Here is a 13,694-nt window from a genome sequence, read left to right as displayed (position 1 = left end):
TCGTACTCTTCTGTGTGCTGAGATTTCCCATCTTTGGAGTAACTGAATTGTGTCAACGTCAGCAAGGAACTTCAGAGAAATCTTTTTCTAGCATGGTTCTGTTACAGTAGGTCCTTGATAGCTGCACGTGTCTCCCTCCCTGCAAATGTAACCCATAAAGGGCAGTGGGATCCCACAGTACAGCCCAACACCGACGGGAAGCACGTTCAGAGCAAACACAGCCCATGATGTGTAAATACCCTTGTCATGCAGATGCACGGAAACACTATCCATTCCCAGGGAAAGTGCTGCTGCTTTTGGTTTATTCCTCCTGAATTTCATGTCTAGAGCAAAATACACCACACTTTAAATTTTAAATCTCTATTGTGGCTGCAAAGAAAGCTGTACATTCTCGCCCCTATCTCCCCTCAAAATAACACGATAGTTGCATTCATAGCATAACAAATGTGGAGCTACGCTCACTAAGGTAGAACAGAGGAGGGACAAAACCCAGCCTCTCCTCTGGCTACGTGCATCCTTGGTGGGACACAGACAACACTGCACTAATATATTCGACAAAACCCAGAAAGGAGCACAGGAGGGCAGTACATGACTTGGGACATGAAGATGAAAACGTGTCTTGTAGTGTTTCTCACATAGAAGCAGCCAATGGGATAACGAGTGAACACGGCCGAGTACAGGAATCCCCTTTGCCTGACCTTCCAGCCCCAAGTTTTGCGCTCTCCTACACTGATGGTAGGTGTTCAGTTTTTACCTCTGATGCACCTGTACAAATCACACACATGTAGTTACCAGAGATTTTCATATAACTGTCACAGGTAACAATTTCCTGTGCAAAATGCTGTGAAAAGACACACAGATGCCCTCAAAGTGTATTTTTCCTGGCCCTGTGGATAGCTTCTTTTCTTAATAATGTTCTTGAGATAACAGGGATCTCAAATTATTTTGAAATTGTTCTCAAAGGTATATAGATACCTCATTTTTTTGCTGACAGCTTTAATTATTCAGCACTGCTGCAGCACCAGATGAAATGTAATCACAGGAAAGGGCTCCTAACACCACAAATAATAGCCAGTTGCGAGTATGGCATGTTAAAATCAGCAGTGAAAAACAGCTTATACCCTCTGATCTCTACCCAGTCAAATCCTACTGTTGTTATAGTTGCTGTTCTTGAAAGAGTGTTATTTCTCTTAGCTGAGTCACTTATGAAAGAAAACATAGCCTTTCCTTGAATATTTCTGTGGTTCCAAGTCATTCTATCTTGTCAGGGGACTGATTACTCATTTACAATACAGAACTATTGTTCTGTAATCTGCTGTTATACCACACTTGACACACATTCCCCATTTACTCCCATGGAGACACAGTGACTCTTTAACATCCTCAAAATTCTGACAAATTAAAAATGAATTCAAACTACAGTGTAGCACGTGGACAATGGACTTTCCTCAGAACTGAATGTCCACAGCACGTGCTCTTAGTGGGCAACCCCACAGTTGCAAATATCAAACTTCCAGTGCAGGAAAAGAAGTTTATCACTCTTTGATAATAAGATGCATCAACCCAGCAAAAACTGCTGTAGCTTTCTAGCAGAGGCAGCCACTTATTCCCAGGGCAGCACCCTCCCACTTTGTCATCTGCTCATCTCCCAGAAAACTCAAAAGCAGGCCCAGATACACTTCTTGATCCCCACGATGATGGGGAAGGAGTGACACAACAGCATGGTCTTACCTCCCATTCCCCTCACAATGAGAAGGGAAATGGGGGATGATTTAAACAGCAGGGTCATTGCCCAGAGAAGCCCTCCAAGATCTGCTGGTGTCCCCCAACCAGAGCAGACCTGGAGGAGCACCCTCAAGCAGTCCACAACCAACTCCTCCAGAGCAAGCATGGCTCCACCAGCCCAGCAGACACCTATGGAGTCGCCTGAAAGCATAGATCGTGTTCTGCCACATATTAAGCCCTCCAATGTCTTGTCCCCCACCACCCATTCCCTCAGAAACTACAAACTGCCATTGGAAACACAGGAAATCTTGCCATCAAATATAAAACTGGTATTTCTTTTTTTATCACTTGTGGGAGTTTAAGAAAAATAAAGCTGCTAGCTTTCTTACTTTTGGGACAAAGCTTTTCAAGTCATCTGAGCATTTCTGACAGGTTTATGAGATTTTGCTTGGTTTCATTAAAACACATGCTGGAAGGCAGAAAATCTAACCCAGAGCCTTTGGGCGCTGTACCCGGGCAGACTGAACACTGCCAAAATGACACCAAAGTTCAGAAGTGACCTGTACCAAGGAAGTACATCAAGGCTCAAACATGACTAGGAAAATGTTGCTAAGTACTCCTAAAAGCTTGCTGAAATTGGGTACATCAGAACCAGCAGCAGGACCTTTGTCTGTCGCCAAGGGGATGTATCAGTAAGGTCAAGGAGCATTTTGCTGATTGAAAGGAAAAGAACATCACCCAAACAGCGATGCAGGGCCTTATGGCATCTGAGCCATCCTAAAGTTGTTCATAAATATTTTTTAAGTGATTTTCAGTATGGAAGCAGCTACAAGGCCAGGCTGGAAAATACTTAAATCTAAGGAAAAATGGAAAGAAGAACGTGGTGAGGAGGACCTGGCCAAAACCTTGCTTGGAATGTGCCATCAGGCTCCTGTCTGGCAAAACAAAAATACTGGCTGGGAAATTCACTTAGTTGAGAAGAGAAGGAAGCATAAGAGTAAGTAATTAAGGTTCACATTATCCTTTGAGTCTGGTATCTGCTTAAATTGGCTCATTTGATGTCTGCTTTCTCCTTTAATCTCAGTAGTTTTGAAAGAGTTATAACAGGACACGGGTCTCTGTTCTAGTTTACCTTTTGGCCTGACTGTTTATCCAATTAATTTATTTGTTGCGCACTTTAAATTCCTTTGTCTGCTTTTAGCAATTTTCCCTCCATGCACCGTCTGATCTTCCTGCCCATGCTCTCAGCTTCTTTCCCACACACTACATTTGGGTCTGGCTTTGTTTTGAGTTTATTTATTTTTGCAATAAAGGAATTTCCAAGACTTTTCTTAAGATTGAAATGGTTATATCGTGGCCAGAGGACAAAATCAGCCAAAATGCCCTACAGAGCCAGAACCTGAGGCACTGCACTCCCCAGGTCCTATCTTGCTGTACTCACCCAGATTTCTGTTTTCTCCTCCCAGCTCTGCAGACTTGTTGGGAGCCTGGATAATTTTAGGGCTGACAAGAGTGATAGGCAGAAGGGAACAAAATGCGCCCAAAAGCCAAGTTCTCCACCCACTGTCGTTTGCACTGTATCCCTGGAGAGCACCGTATCTCGGGGAGGGTTGGGTAGGTAACTGCACGCATTGGTTTCCACACAGGTAATACATTCAGACAGCATTCAGCCCCGTTTGGATTATTTGAAAGCATGGCAGTTTTCACTTTCCAGGTGCCAGAGGTCACTTTCTGGCAGGAAAAACAGTGTAAGAATGCAAAAGAGTGGCAGCTTTGGGCTCTGTGTCAAAAGTCCTTCCATTTCACCATCCCACTGCTTGCTTTGTGGAAAAGGGCTCTCAAAGTTAGACGCATTATCAAAGCTAAAACTGGGTCCATTGAATTTTACTAGCAATTTTCTTCTTTGTAAGCAATTGCATGCTGCCTATTAACATTTGGTTTTAATATATTGTTATTACTCATCACAAAGGCTAATCCTGTTAGCACTTTCCATATTGTAGTACAGAAAACAAACAAGAAGGCTGCAGTGATTCCTCACCCTGCCATTTCCATGTATTTATAGGCAGTGTATTTCTCCCTGCACACCCACAGGCAGCGCTGCCCAAGAGGACAAACGCAAGGCATGGCTGGTTGGAAGAAGCCCTGCAAAACCTGCTCAAACCTGACAACGAGAGGAGTTGAACTATTTGTAGGCAGAGTAGTGAGATGCTCTTTTAACATAAAGGCACATCCTACTGAATCAAATCAATAGTGATGGGTGTCCTGCTTGAATTTTTTTTAAAAACTAAATATTGCCAACAGCCAATACTTGTTTGATTTTGAACTTAAAGTATAAATAAATTATTTTTTTATATGATATTTTCTACAAGAGACATTCATGCTCATAGATACAGTTACAAATGTATTGATGCAGTATTTATAATTATAATTTAATACTCCTGCTCTTTATGAGGAAAGAATGTAGGTCAGACTTTTGGATATACGCCTATTATCTCTAAAACTCATCTTTTCCCTTCTTTTTTCTTTTTTACCCCAGAATTCATTTTAGCCTATAAAGCAGTAACACTAAAAGATGATAATTACTGATAATCTCTCCAAGAGTCAGTCTGTGTGGCTCAGGATGGGATTGGTCCTCCTTACGCTACCTGTACCATGCTGAGCCCTATGGTAGTAAATAGGTACATAATATTAAAACGTGTGAAGAAATCACTATGATATACTGCAGCATCTAACAAAAAATGCCCAAATGTTCACCCTATACAGCAGAGCAAGTTTTCACCTTGTTGGTGTATTTGCATTCAGAACTTTAAGGTTTTGTTCTCCTGTTTTCACTTTCACATCTGGGACGACATTAAGATGGCTTCCATTTAATCTAGGGACTATCGAGAGAAAGAGAAAGGGGTGTATCTTCTGCATAGTGGCTGTGAAATTACCCTTATGCTTTGATATATTAAAATTGAAGTGCTGTAAATTTCTGTTGTCATGGAGATATTTTCCATGCCACTCCACAATTGGCCACCTGAATTCACTTTCCTTTGGGTTTTCCAGCCTCATTAACTGTTACATTTTTGCCGGCAGAGAGGAAAAACCCACATGAATGGTTTTTGGTCTGTGATTGCATCCCTTATGGAGCAAATTTCATTTCTGGATACTATTAAAGGCAAAATGCATAAGCATGGCTTGTATTTATAGTGCAGAAAGCGCAGTAATGCTGAGGCAGGAGTCAAATGTTATCAGGTCTGAACACACAGCTGTTATTTATATCTCCATAATACGAAGCAAGGCAACCCCAGTTAAGACCACATGGGACACGCCACCAAAGCAGGGCAAGGAGATGCTGTGGGTCACGGGCCACGATGGCAGCTGAAAGCGGGCAAGGCGCGGCGGCTGCTGGCACAGCAAAGTTTCTCTCTGCCTGTATCCCTCCAAGTGCCAGGCAAAAGAAGCTAAACCTGTATTGCCAAGCCCTATCTGAAGAAAACACCTGGTGGTATAGGTTTGTCGTACCTACTCCCTGGTGATGTGGTTGGTAATAAATTCAAAGCTAATTTATCTTCTGCCATACAGTCTGTAACACCTACAGGTCTTAAGATCAGCTTCCCTTATGTTTTTCAAATTAGAGCATCTTTGATGTACTTCTCTTCCTGCTTTTGAACATTTGGAGTCCATTGGCAAAGAACTGAATGATTTGGTACAGAATAGACTCCCCTCTCCTTCCCCCCAGAGAATTAGCATCAGGTCTTAATTTACTAATGGACTATAGACATCCATTAACGCAGTAATTAATTCAGTGCTAAAGTGTCTGTAAGATGGAACCACACTGAGTGCATGGGGAAAGAAAAAAATTACCAGTGACATCTTCCCAGTCGGCATCACAAGGCTGGGGTGGAAAAGTTAATTTAACAAAGAAATAATGTTCTTTATTCCTTATCTGCAGCTCTGTGTCTAATTACAGCCTTTGACAACAGTTCTGTACTCAATTCTGATTTTTTGGACAGAGGTCCATTTCTTTCCATTTTTCAGAAATTAAATGTGGAGGCAATTCACACCAGTGTAAACAACTGCTGCTCCCTCTGGGTCTGACAGAACACGGCCAGCGGCGTGGCAGGGTGCTGGCTCTCAGCCCGGCTAACGAACCACACTGCACACCCAGGAGCCTCCAGAGTCAACACAAGCAGCTATTGCATCGCAGCCACAGCAATAACGTGGATTGTTTTGCACATGCCCCACCCTATCAGCATTTTACATCTACGTCTTCCAAAAGCAACCTGTCCTGCAGCCAGCAGCATGTTCCGTCACTCCCTCTAGATCTGCTTTTAGGGTTGCTGTGAAGGAGGTGTTTTCAAGCGCCTGGTAACACGTCCTCAGCTTCTCCAAACCTCACTACTACTCCTACAAAGAGAAGCTGAGTATTTGCCACACTGGTGTGCAGCTGCTTTTGTTGGTACAATAAAAAAAGACAGGACAGTTGTTCTTCACATTTCAGATTCCCTCCGCTGATTGAAATTAGCGGCCTTCCTGAAAATAATTGCTGCCAGTGGCAATTATTACAATTAAAATGTTTACTAATGGTTTGCAATGCCCCAACTAAGCTAGGCATCGTGTGCCAGGTCACGAATAAACTTAATTAGACATTATTTAGAAGTATGTCTTGGTTCATAAATTAAACACCTTTCCAGCTCTGTTCATTTGTGAGGTATCCATTGAATTCAAAATGAGAAAGACAAAAGAGCAACAGAGCAGTTTTCACTTACAGCCGTTCAAAGCACCATGAAGCAATCAAGATTTTTTAAAATTGTCAGATTATCTATTTTAGGAACACATCAGCCAGTGTAAATATACACACCAAAATAATGAGGCATAACAATTATGTGAGATCTGAGCTGGCTAACACAAGCTTTCCAATGGATCTCATACAGCAGAGTTTCATTTGGATGAAGAAGGTGGCCTGCAGAGGATACCGCAACCTTGGAAAAAAAAACTGTACTAGGGTGCTATTGCCAGGATATACGTGGCTTTTATGATCACTTGTGCTTCAGCTCAGAACACAAATATGCTCCTGCGCTGCACAAGATTACCACTGAACTGATTGCTCTTAACTGGTAAAATGTTGCAGGTAGTGACTACGTACCATGATTTGATTATATCAACAGAACAGCAATTTCATTAAGGCTTTTCAGGCTACACTACTGATATAAAAGGATGATGTGTGCACTTCAGTCTCTATGTAACCCGTGATGCTTGTTAGTGAGCAGGATTAAGGAATTACATAAAGGTAAGGACACAAGGAACCAGTCACCTCTTGATGATTTATTGTGTAGGCAAAGCAAGAAACATCAGTTCTGTTATGCCTTGTTGGGTCTTGGTATTGATCACAAAATGACACTCCATATGTGTAAATAGCTTATCAGCAACAGGGAAAAGGTTTCATGAGCCAAGAAGCGTTTGTTCCTCCAGTGTCAGCTGATGAGCCTGGCTGCCTCCAAGTTACACCGTGAGCATGTCTTGGTTTGCTTCACAAACCCTTTATGAACACCTTTGCCTTCAAGTCCGTATTTCCTTTTTAAAACAGACAAAGGAGTTGCACGTAGTGTGGGCTTAGAAGTGTACAGAATAGGTGAAAATATGCTATTTGGATAAGGATGGAGAATCTTTGTTACTGTGTGTCTTGGCATGATGAGCATCACTTTTTCATGAAATTCAGTTACAGCCCTAGTCAGAGAATGTAATCTCATGGGTTTTAGACAAGGTATTTCAGAGGGAGCTGTGTGATTTTCTTCTCCAAAGGTGGCTCTCAGACCTGGCATTGTGCTACTTCCCCTCACTACCCGTGGCACCTCGCCTGGGAGAGCCAAGCACAGGCACTAGTGTCCCCAGCTGAGTTGTGGCTGCTCATAGCACACTTTTCCATTCCAGACACCAGCAGCATTACCAGTGACACTGAGGTGCCCTTACCTCCACTTTAGCAACCACTGAGTACCATCTGACAGAAGGGGACTTCATACCGCTCTGCTTTAATGCTACAATGCGCAAAAGTAGCTCAGCACCCAAGAACGCATTGACTTCACAGCTCTTGCAATCCATCTGTGACATACATACACTAGATTAAAAACCCATTTGTCAGTCAGTGCTAATAACAGTGCCCACTGCACAGAGCATTATCTTTGTCTGGAGTCAGCACGTCATGAATATGCATGCGGGAAGGTGAGCATGCTTGGTACAAATGTATTTACCAGGCTCCAGCAAGAACTTAACGGTCTACGTAGGATCATTTGTGATAACCTCAGAGTTTCTCACTACAGAGACATGTTATCCGTAAACCGAGATAGAACAAGATCTGCTGCTGCTTTCCTTGCCCATGTGTGCTTCTGGATCAGGTCCTCAGATATTTTTTAGATGTTAAAATAAACATTAAGGGCATCAGAAGCATTTTGAAAGTTGGCATCTTGGTGTTTTTCTCCAATTCTGCCACTGAAAAGAGGAAGATTGTCTTTTCTTTCAAAGCACAGCTTCTTCAGTTGGAAAGAATGGATCAAAGGAGATCAGAGATCACTGATGCCTATAAATATCATACTTAAATTTGCTGTGAACGGAAAGGAACTGCGTGTCGACAGGAGCTATGTTTATTCCTAATGCTACTAACAGCTGCAGCTGTGCTGGCACAGAGTGGAGCAGGTAAATCTCCCCCAAGGCTCTTGACTGTGCAGTTTTAACGGACTATTCTGGCACACTTTATTGAGCATCTAGTAAACAAATTTTAAGAGGTCTTATGCAGGACTGAGCCAGCTATGCTCAGCACTCTGCTTTTTTTTTTCCATCCAATCAATTGTTGTAAGCTGATTTTTATCTTCCTAACGCACTTATCTGGTGTTAATGAGGCAGGGGGTAGAGGAAATTAAAAACCCAGAGAAGATGTTTATGCTGTGATAGCCAAAAAGGAGACTCTTCCTGCTTTTTAAAGTTTGGTTTTGGTTGAGAGAGGAGTGAATAGCCTAAACAGAAACATAAGACACCTTCCTAGAAGCTTAGCTGGATATTACGCTCACACAGCTGATCAATCGGTGTGATTTACAGAGGATATGATCAATCTCCACACATGCCAGAAGTCATCACACACAGTACCAGTAAAAAAAACACGTGGACTCTTTGCCCATGAGCCCTCCACTCTGGCTGCAGGGATTCCTGCTCCTGCTCTGCTTGTCCAAGAACACCCACGCGCACACAAGCACCAATCCTGAGAAGGAATGTCCCCAAATACCCATAAATGCAGCATTGTGTCTTGCAACCACCCCGTTCGCTCCAGCCTGAGACATGGGGTGGCGAAAGAACAATTCTTCATAACTGCTTTTGATGCAGTGGTGAACCCCAGGTTTACACCCACCGCTGCCCAAGCCAGAGCAGTGACTCTCCTACCACAACAGAGGACTGGTACCCTGCGGCAGCTGGTTATTCCACAGCCTGCAGAAAATGGTGAAGTCTCTTTCCTTTGGCCTTTGAGCCCTGTTTAACATCACATTGTTTCTAAATCTGGAGCCTTGAGAGCCAAAATTCACGCAAATAATGGCCAGAATTAGAAAGCTTCAGTGAATCATGACAGCGTTATCAGCGAGAACCAAAGACACCTCTCTGGCAGTTGTCAATATCCTCCTGATATTCAATAACACTGCCAGTACGAGGGGCCAAGGGGCAGAGCAGAGCACAAAGGGAAGCTGGAGGCATCTTCTCAGGGGCTTGTAAACCACACAGCCTGCTCTACATGAACTATGCACAGCTACTAAATATAAGCTAGAAGGAAAAGACCCATGAAATTTATAAATCTCCCACAAAAGCTTTTTCCCCACTTCAAGGCCAAGGAAAACAAACCCGCCTCGCAGCATGCAGTGGAGAAGAAGACAGAGACAAAAAAAAAAATCTCCTAATTAGAGCAAAACTCAATAAGCCACAGGCTTGTTTTAAAATGAAAATGGTACCACTTTTTTTCAGCAGTGACCTTACTTTTGCCTTGAGGTTTAATACAAAGCACAGAAGCATTTGCAGTCAGTGTTTTTGGTGGCACTGCCTGAGAGCATATAAAGTTTGGAAGACATTTTTTTGGGTGAGGTTGGAGTTTTCTGACACAGGTTTTGACTCATTTTCTTCCATTTTACTAAACTGTCTATCAGCTCTGCATAACTCGATATACTCATCTCAGCACCCAGCTTTCGTGGCTCCCAAGAATCCCATAAACATCCGTGAAGTCCCACGGCTCCCTATGGGGATAGTGGAAACATTGCTTCCTTCCAGAAGCAACACTGGAGCTGCAGCTGTGCCACGCTGCAGAGGCAGGACTGAATCAGATTTAAGTCAGACATTTGTTTCTCTTCAGACTCAGTTGCTGTGTATGGCAGTAGCTAATTTAGACACACCTGAGCTAGGTATAATTAGCTGAGTCTGTGAGATATTATTCAATATATTATTATGTGAATGAGATAATAATTTTCCTATGGGTTTGCATAACACAGAAGGATGAGAAGGTGCTAATCTGTATTCCAGCCCTACATTGCCAGCTCAGTATTAATATAACAACTTGATATATTGTAGTTTATATCAATATTTAATATCTGTACTAATGCAATAAGAAGACCAATAATATTTGCAATTAGAAACCCTCAGGACTCATATAACCATACACCTATATCCTCCCTAGAGATCCATCCATCCACCATGATGCGACCATGGGCACAATCTAACACATCATCAAAGTACCTGAGGTGTCTGCGTGAGCTGATATCATAGAATCATAGAATAGTTAAGAGTTGGAAGGGACCTTAAAGATCATCCAGTTCCACACTCTGCCATGGGCAGTGACACCTACTGGATCAGGGGCCCAGGGCCCACCCAACTTGGCCTTGGACATCTCCAGGGATGGGGCAGCCACAACTTCCCTTGGTAACAGGTTCCAGTGTCTCACCACTGTCATGGTGAAGAAATTCTTCCTAATGTCTAGTCTAAATCTGCCCTTCTCCAGTTTATACCATAATTTCACCTGGTTCTCTGCAGCTCTGTTCTGTTCAAACTAACAGAGCTGCCAGAAAATCCCACTCCCTTATGCTGGGCTATGCTTTCATGATCATCCACGTCCCTGGAGGTCCATCAAAGCCGTGGCATAGCTTACGATCCTATGTTTGCTTTCAGTGATGGAATGCATTGCAGTATGGGTGCATCTTTGTTCATATTTCCTCGTCCCTCCGCAGAGCTTTGTTCATAAGGTGTTGTCAGACTCTGGACCAGTGCCACTGTGCCTCAGTGGAACCGAGGATGAACACCGCAAAGCTCAGACCAATGAGTAACACAGCCACTCTGTGCATCCCCAAAAAGTCACCCAAGGACCTGCTTGCAACGACAGAAATATAAAGCATTGGAGCAAGAAAACAAAGAATCTCAGAATCTATGACAATATTACAGAAGCAGTTGAGCAGATCTGAAGCTGTTCTCATGGCTCACTTTTTTAGCTATGAAACACTTTTTGTTAGGAAAGTCAGAGACTTTTTTTCCTCCTCAGTTTTTTATGTGTTACTCACATTTTCATGTGATAGTTTCTATGAGAAATGCACACCTTCCAGCAACTAATAGAAAATACAGACAATGAAAACTGCAGCTCCTGATAAAAAAAAAAAAAAAAAAAAATCTCCAGGAATGAATTAGCCCTAGATAGTATTACTCTCTGCTTTTAAATTCATGCTTATAGAGAAGGAAAAAAAGCTAGCTGATTGGAGAGATCATAAATCCTCTACGAATTACAAGCTACGAAATACCCTATCTTAAAGGTGAAAAAGTAACTAGTTTTAATGTACAGGAAGGGAGGCACATGCCTTTGTTTTACCTGCCCAGGCATGTTTTTATAACAAGGTAGCCTAGTCTAATGACATTTCTTATATTAGCTGTCCATTTATCACAGTGTGTTTTGTTCCTGGCATAGGAGCACAGAAAAAGACCAGAGTTAGGAACTTAACATCCCTGCTTTTTCTCCCGTCTCTAATTCTCAGATTCTCATATTTCCTGATACTACATGAATCCCAGCAAATGGATTTTCTCCTGTCGGGCCGTGCAGTTTGTTTCTGCAGATGAAATGCAGAAATCTCTGTGCCTGACAGATGCCTGGAAGCTGTTCTGGCATCCTCAGGAGCAGATGCAAAAGATAGCCTGAAGAGCAGCTGCAGGATGATCTTCCAAGGGGGCAGCACCCAGTGGGCTGGAACGGGCATTTCCCAGTTCAGAAACAGCACGCAGGGGTCAGCCTGCACTGCAGCAACTGAGGCGAGAGGAGGCAGAAAGGGAGTGGGGTTTGATATGAGTTTTTGTAAGCACAGCAGAGAATTGTGTCAGCATCCCATTTGTGCTGTGTGGCAGACCTTGGCTGAGCTGGAGTCTTCTCGCCCCAATAAGGCTTTCTGTCGTTTTTACTCAATGAAGGGGAAACTGCACAATTACAAAACTAGAGAAGGTAAAAAATTGTAGATGATATTCTGCAGAGCTGAACAAATACTTAAAACATCTGCAAGAAAGCATGTATTCTTATTTTTGAAAACTACCAACATGGTACATTTCCCATGAAAACTCTTTGTATTCTGCAGGAGAGATTACAAGCCCAAAAGTTCAGTGCTTAGAGCTTGCTCAAATACTCTATAAACATCCATGTAACCCTAATGTTTATGCCTTTTTAAGAGCATTGCACAAGAAATTCTAGAGTGAGCTACAATTTCCATAATCCTAAATCACTTCTTCCACTTTTCAGGACAGAAAGCTGCCCATCATCTGTTAAAGGGTACCTGTAACCTTCAGAAACACTATCAGCAGAAATGCCACAAACTGATAGATTAATCCATCTGAATGTAATAAGAATTGGCATAAGCCTTTCTTCAGCCTGTTACTATGCAAGCCTGAGCCCAACCTTTCCGCATGCTCCAAGGCACTTAGTTGACTCTGGTTTCATGTCTGCACACTGTCCTAGCAGCTGCCCGGGCCAGGGCCAAGCCTCCCCCAGGTTCAGGGCTGAGTTCTAGGGCCAGAAACACATGTGCTAAATTACTACAAGAGTCTGATCTTGAGGAGTTTCCAGGCAGGCTGAAAGAAGAAAGCAATGAAAATCTAGTGAGTTTCAGCCTACTTTAAAGTTTCAACCTCGTGTTTGAAAAGCAAATGAGGTAAAATCATTTGGAAAAAAAGTCAAAAGTAATATGCATGACACTTTCTCTCCTTTCCTTCAAATAAGTCCTGTAACTTCTTTCATCTCAAAACCACCTTTTGCTCCATTTATAAGAGACACTTCCTCTCCTGGCTCTCCTGAGCCCTTTCCATAGAATGTCCAAGCCCACCACTCCCTTCTTCGGCTTTACCCCTTTTAATCTGATTAAATTTGCTTTTCTCCACGTGGCACAGATCATTTCAAACAGCCCTTCCTTGCCTTTTAATATTATCAATCTACAGTTGTTTTCAAAAAAAATCAACCAAATACCAAAGTTTTTGCCATTTTTTTAACTATTCTATTTTTCCCATTTTTATGTTGCTTTCTTTCCCCTACTGTTACCAGTATGACAGACAGTAGAGACGCAGCTGAGCTGTGTTGTCAACACAAAGTCCAGACAGAAACTCATCCGCATGTTGAGAACAGTTCTTGACATATAAGTCCTGGGGCTCCAGCTCCCCGTGGGAGCGCACAAAGAGGAGACAGCCTAGCAGCAGCCTATATCCCTTTCTCCCAGCTTTATTTTTCACCCATGAACTGATGTCAGTAATGAGTCTAGGGACTCATGTTGTTTCCATTCATTTAGACTGTACACAAAGCCACTTGCATTTTCCCATTAAGGTTCTCTTCCTTCTTTTGAAAGTAACCATCTTTGAGAACAACTGACATCACTCACTATGTATTACTGAATTATTTCCTGTCCTGTCAATCTGCTCAAAAACTGAAAACAAACACCACGAAGTTA

Source organism: Cuculus canorus, chromosome 15 (assembly GCF_017976375.1).
Source record: "Cuculus canorus isolate bCucCan1 chromosome 15, bCucCan1.pri, whole genome shotgun sequence".
Taxonomy (NCBI): Eukaryota; Metazoa; Chordata; class Aves; order Cuculiformes; family Cuculidae; genus Cuculus; species Cuculus canorus.
This window is presented reverse-complemented; position numbering follows the sequence as displayed.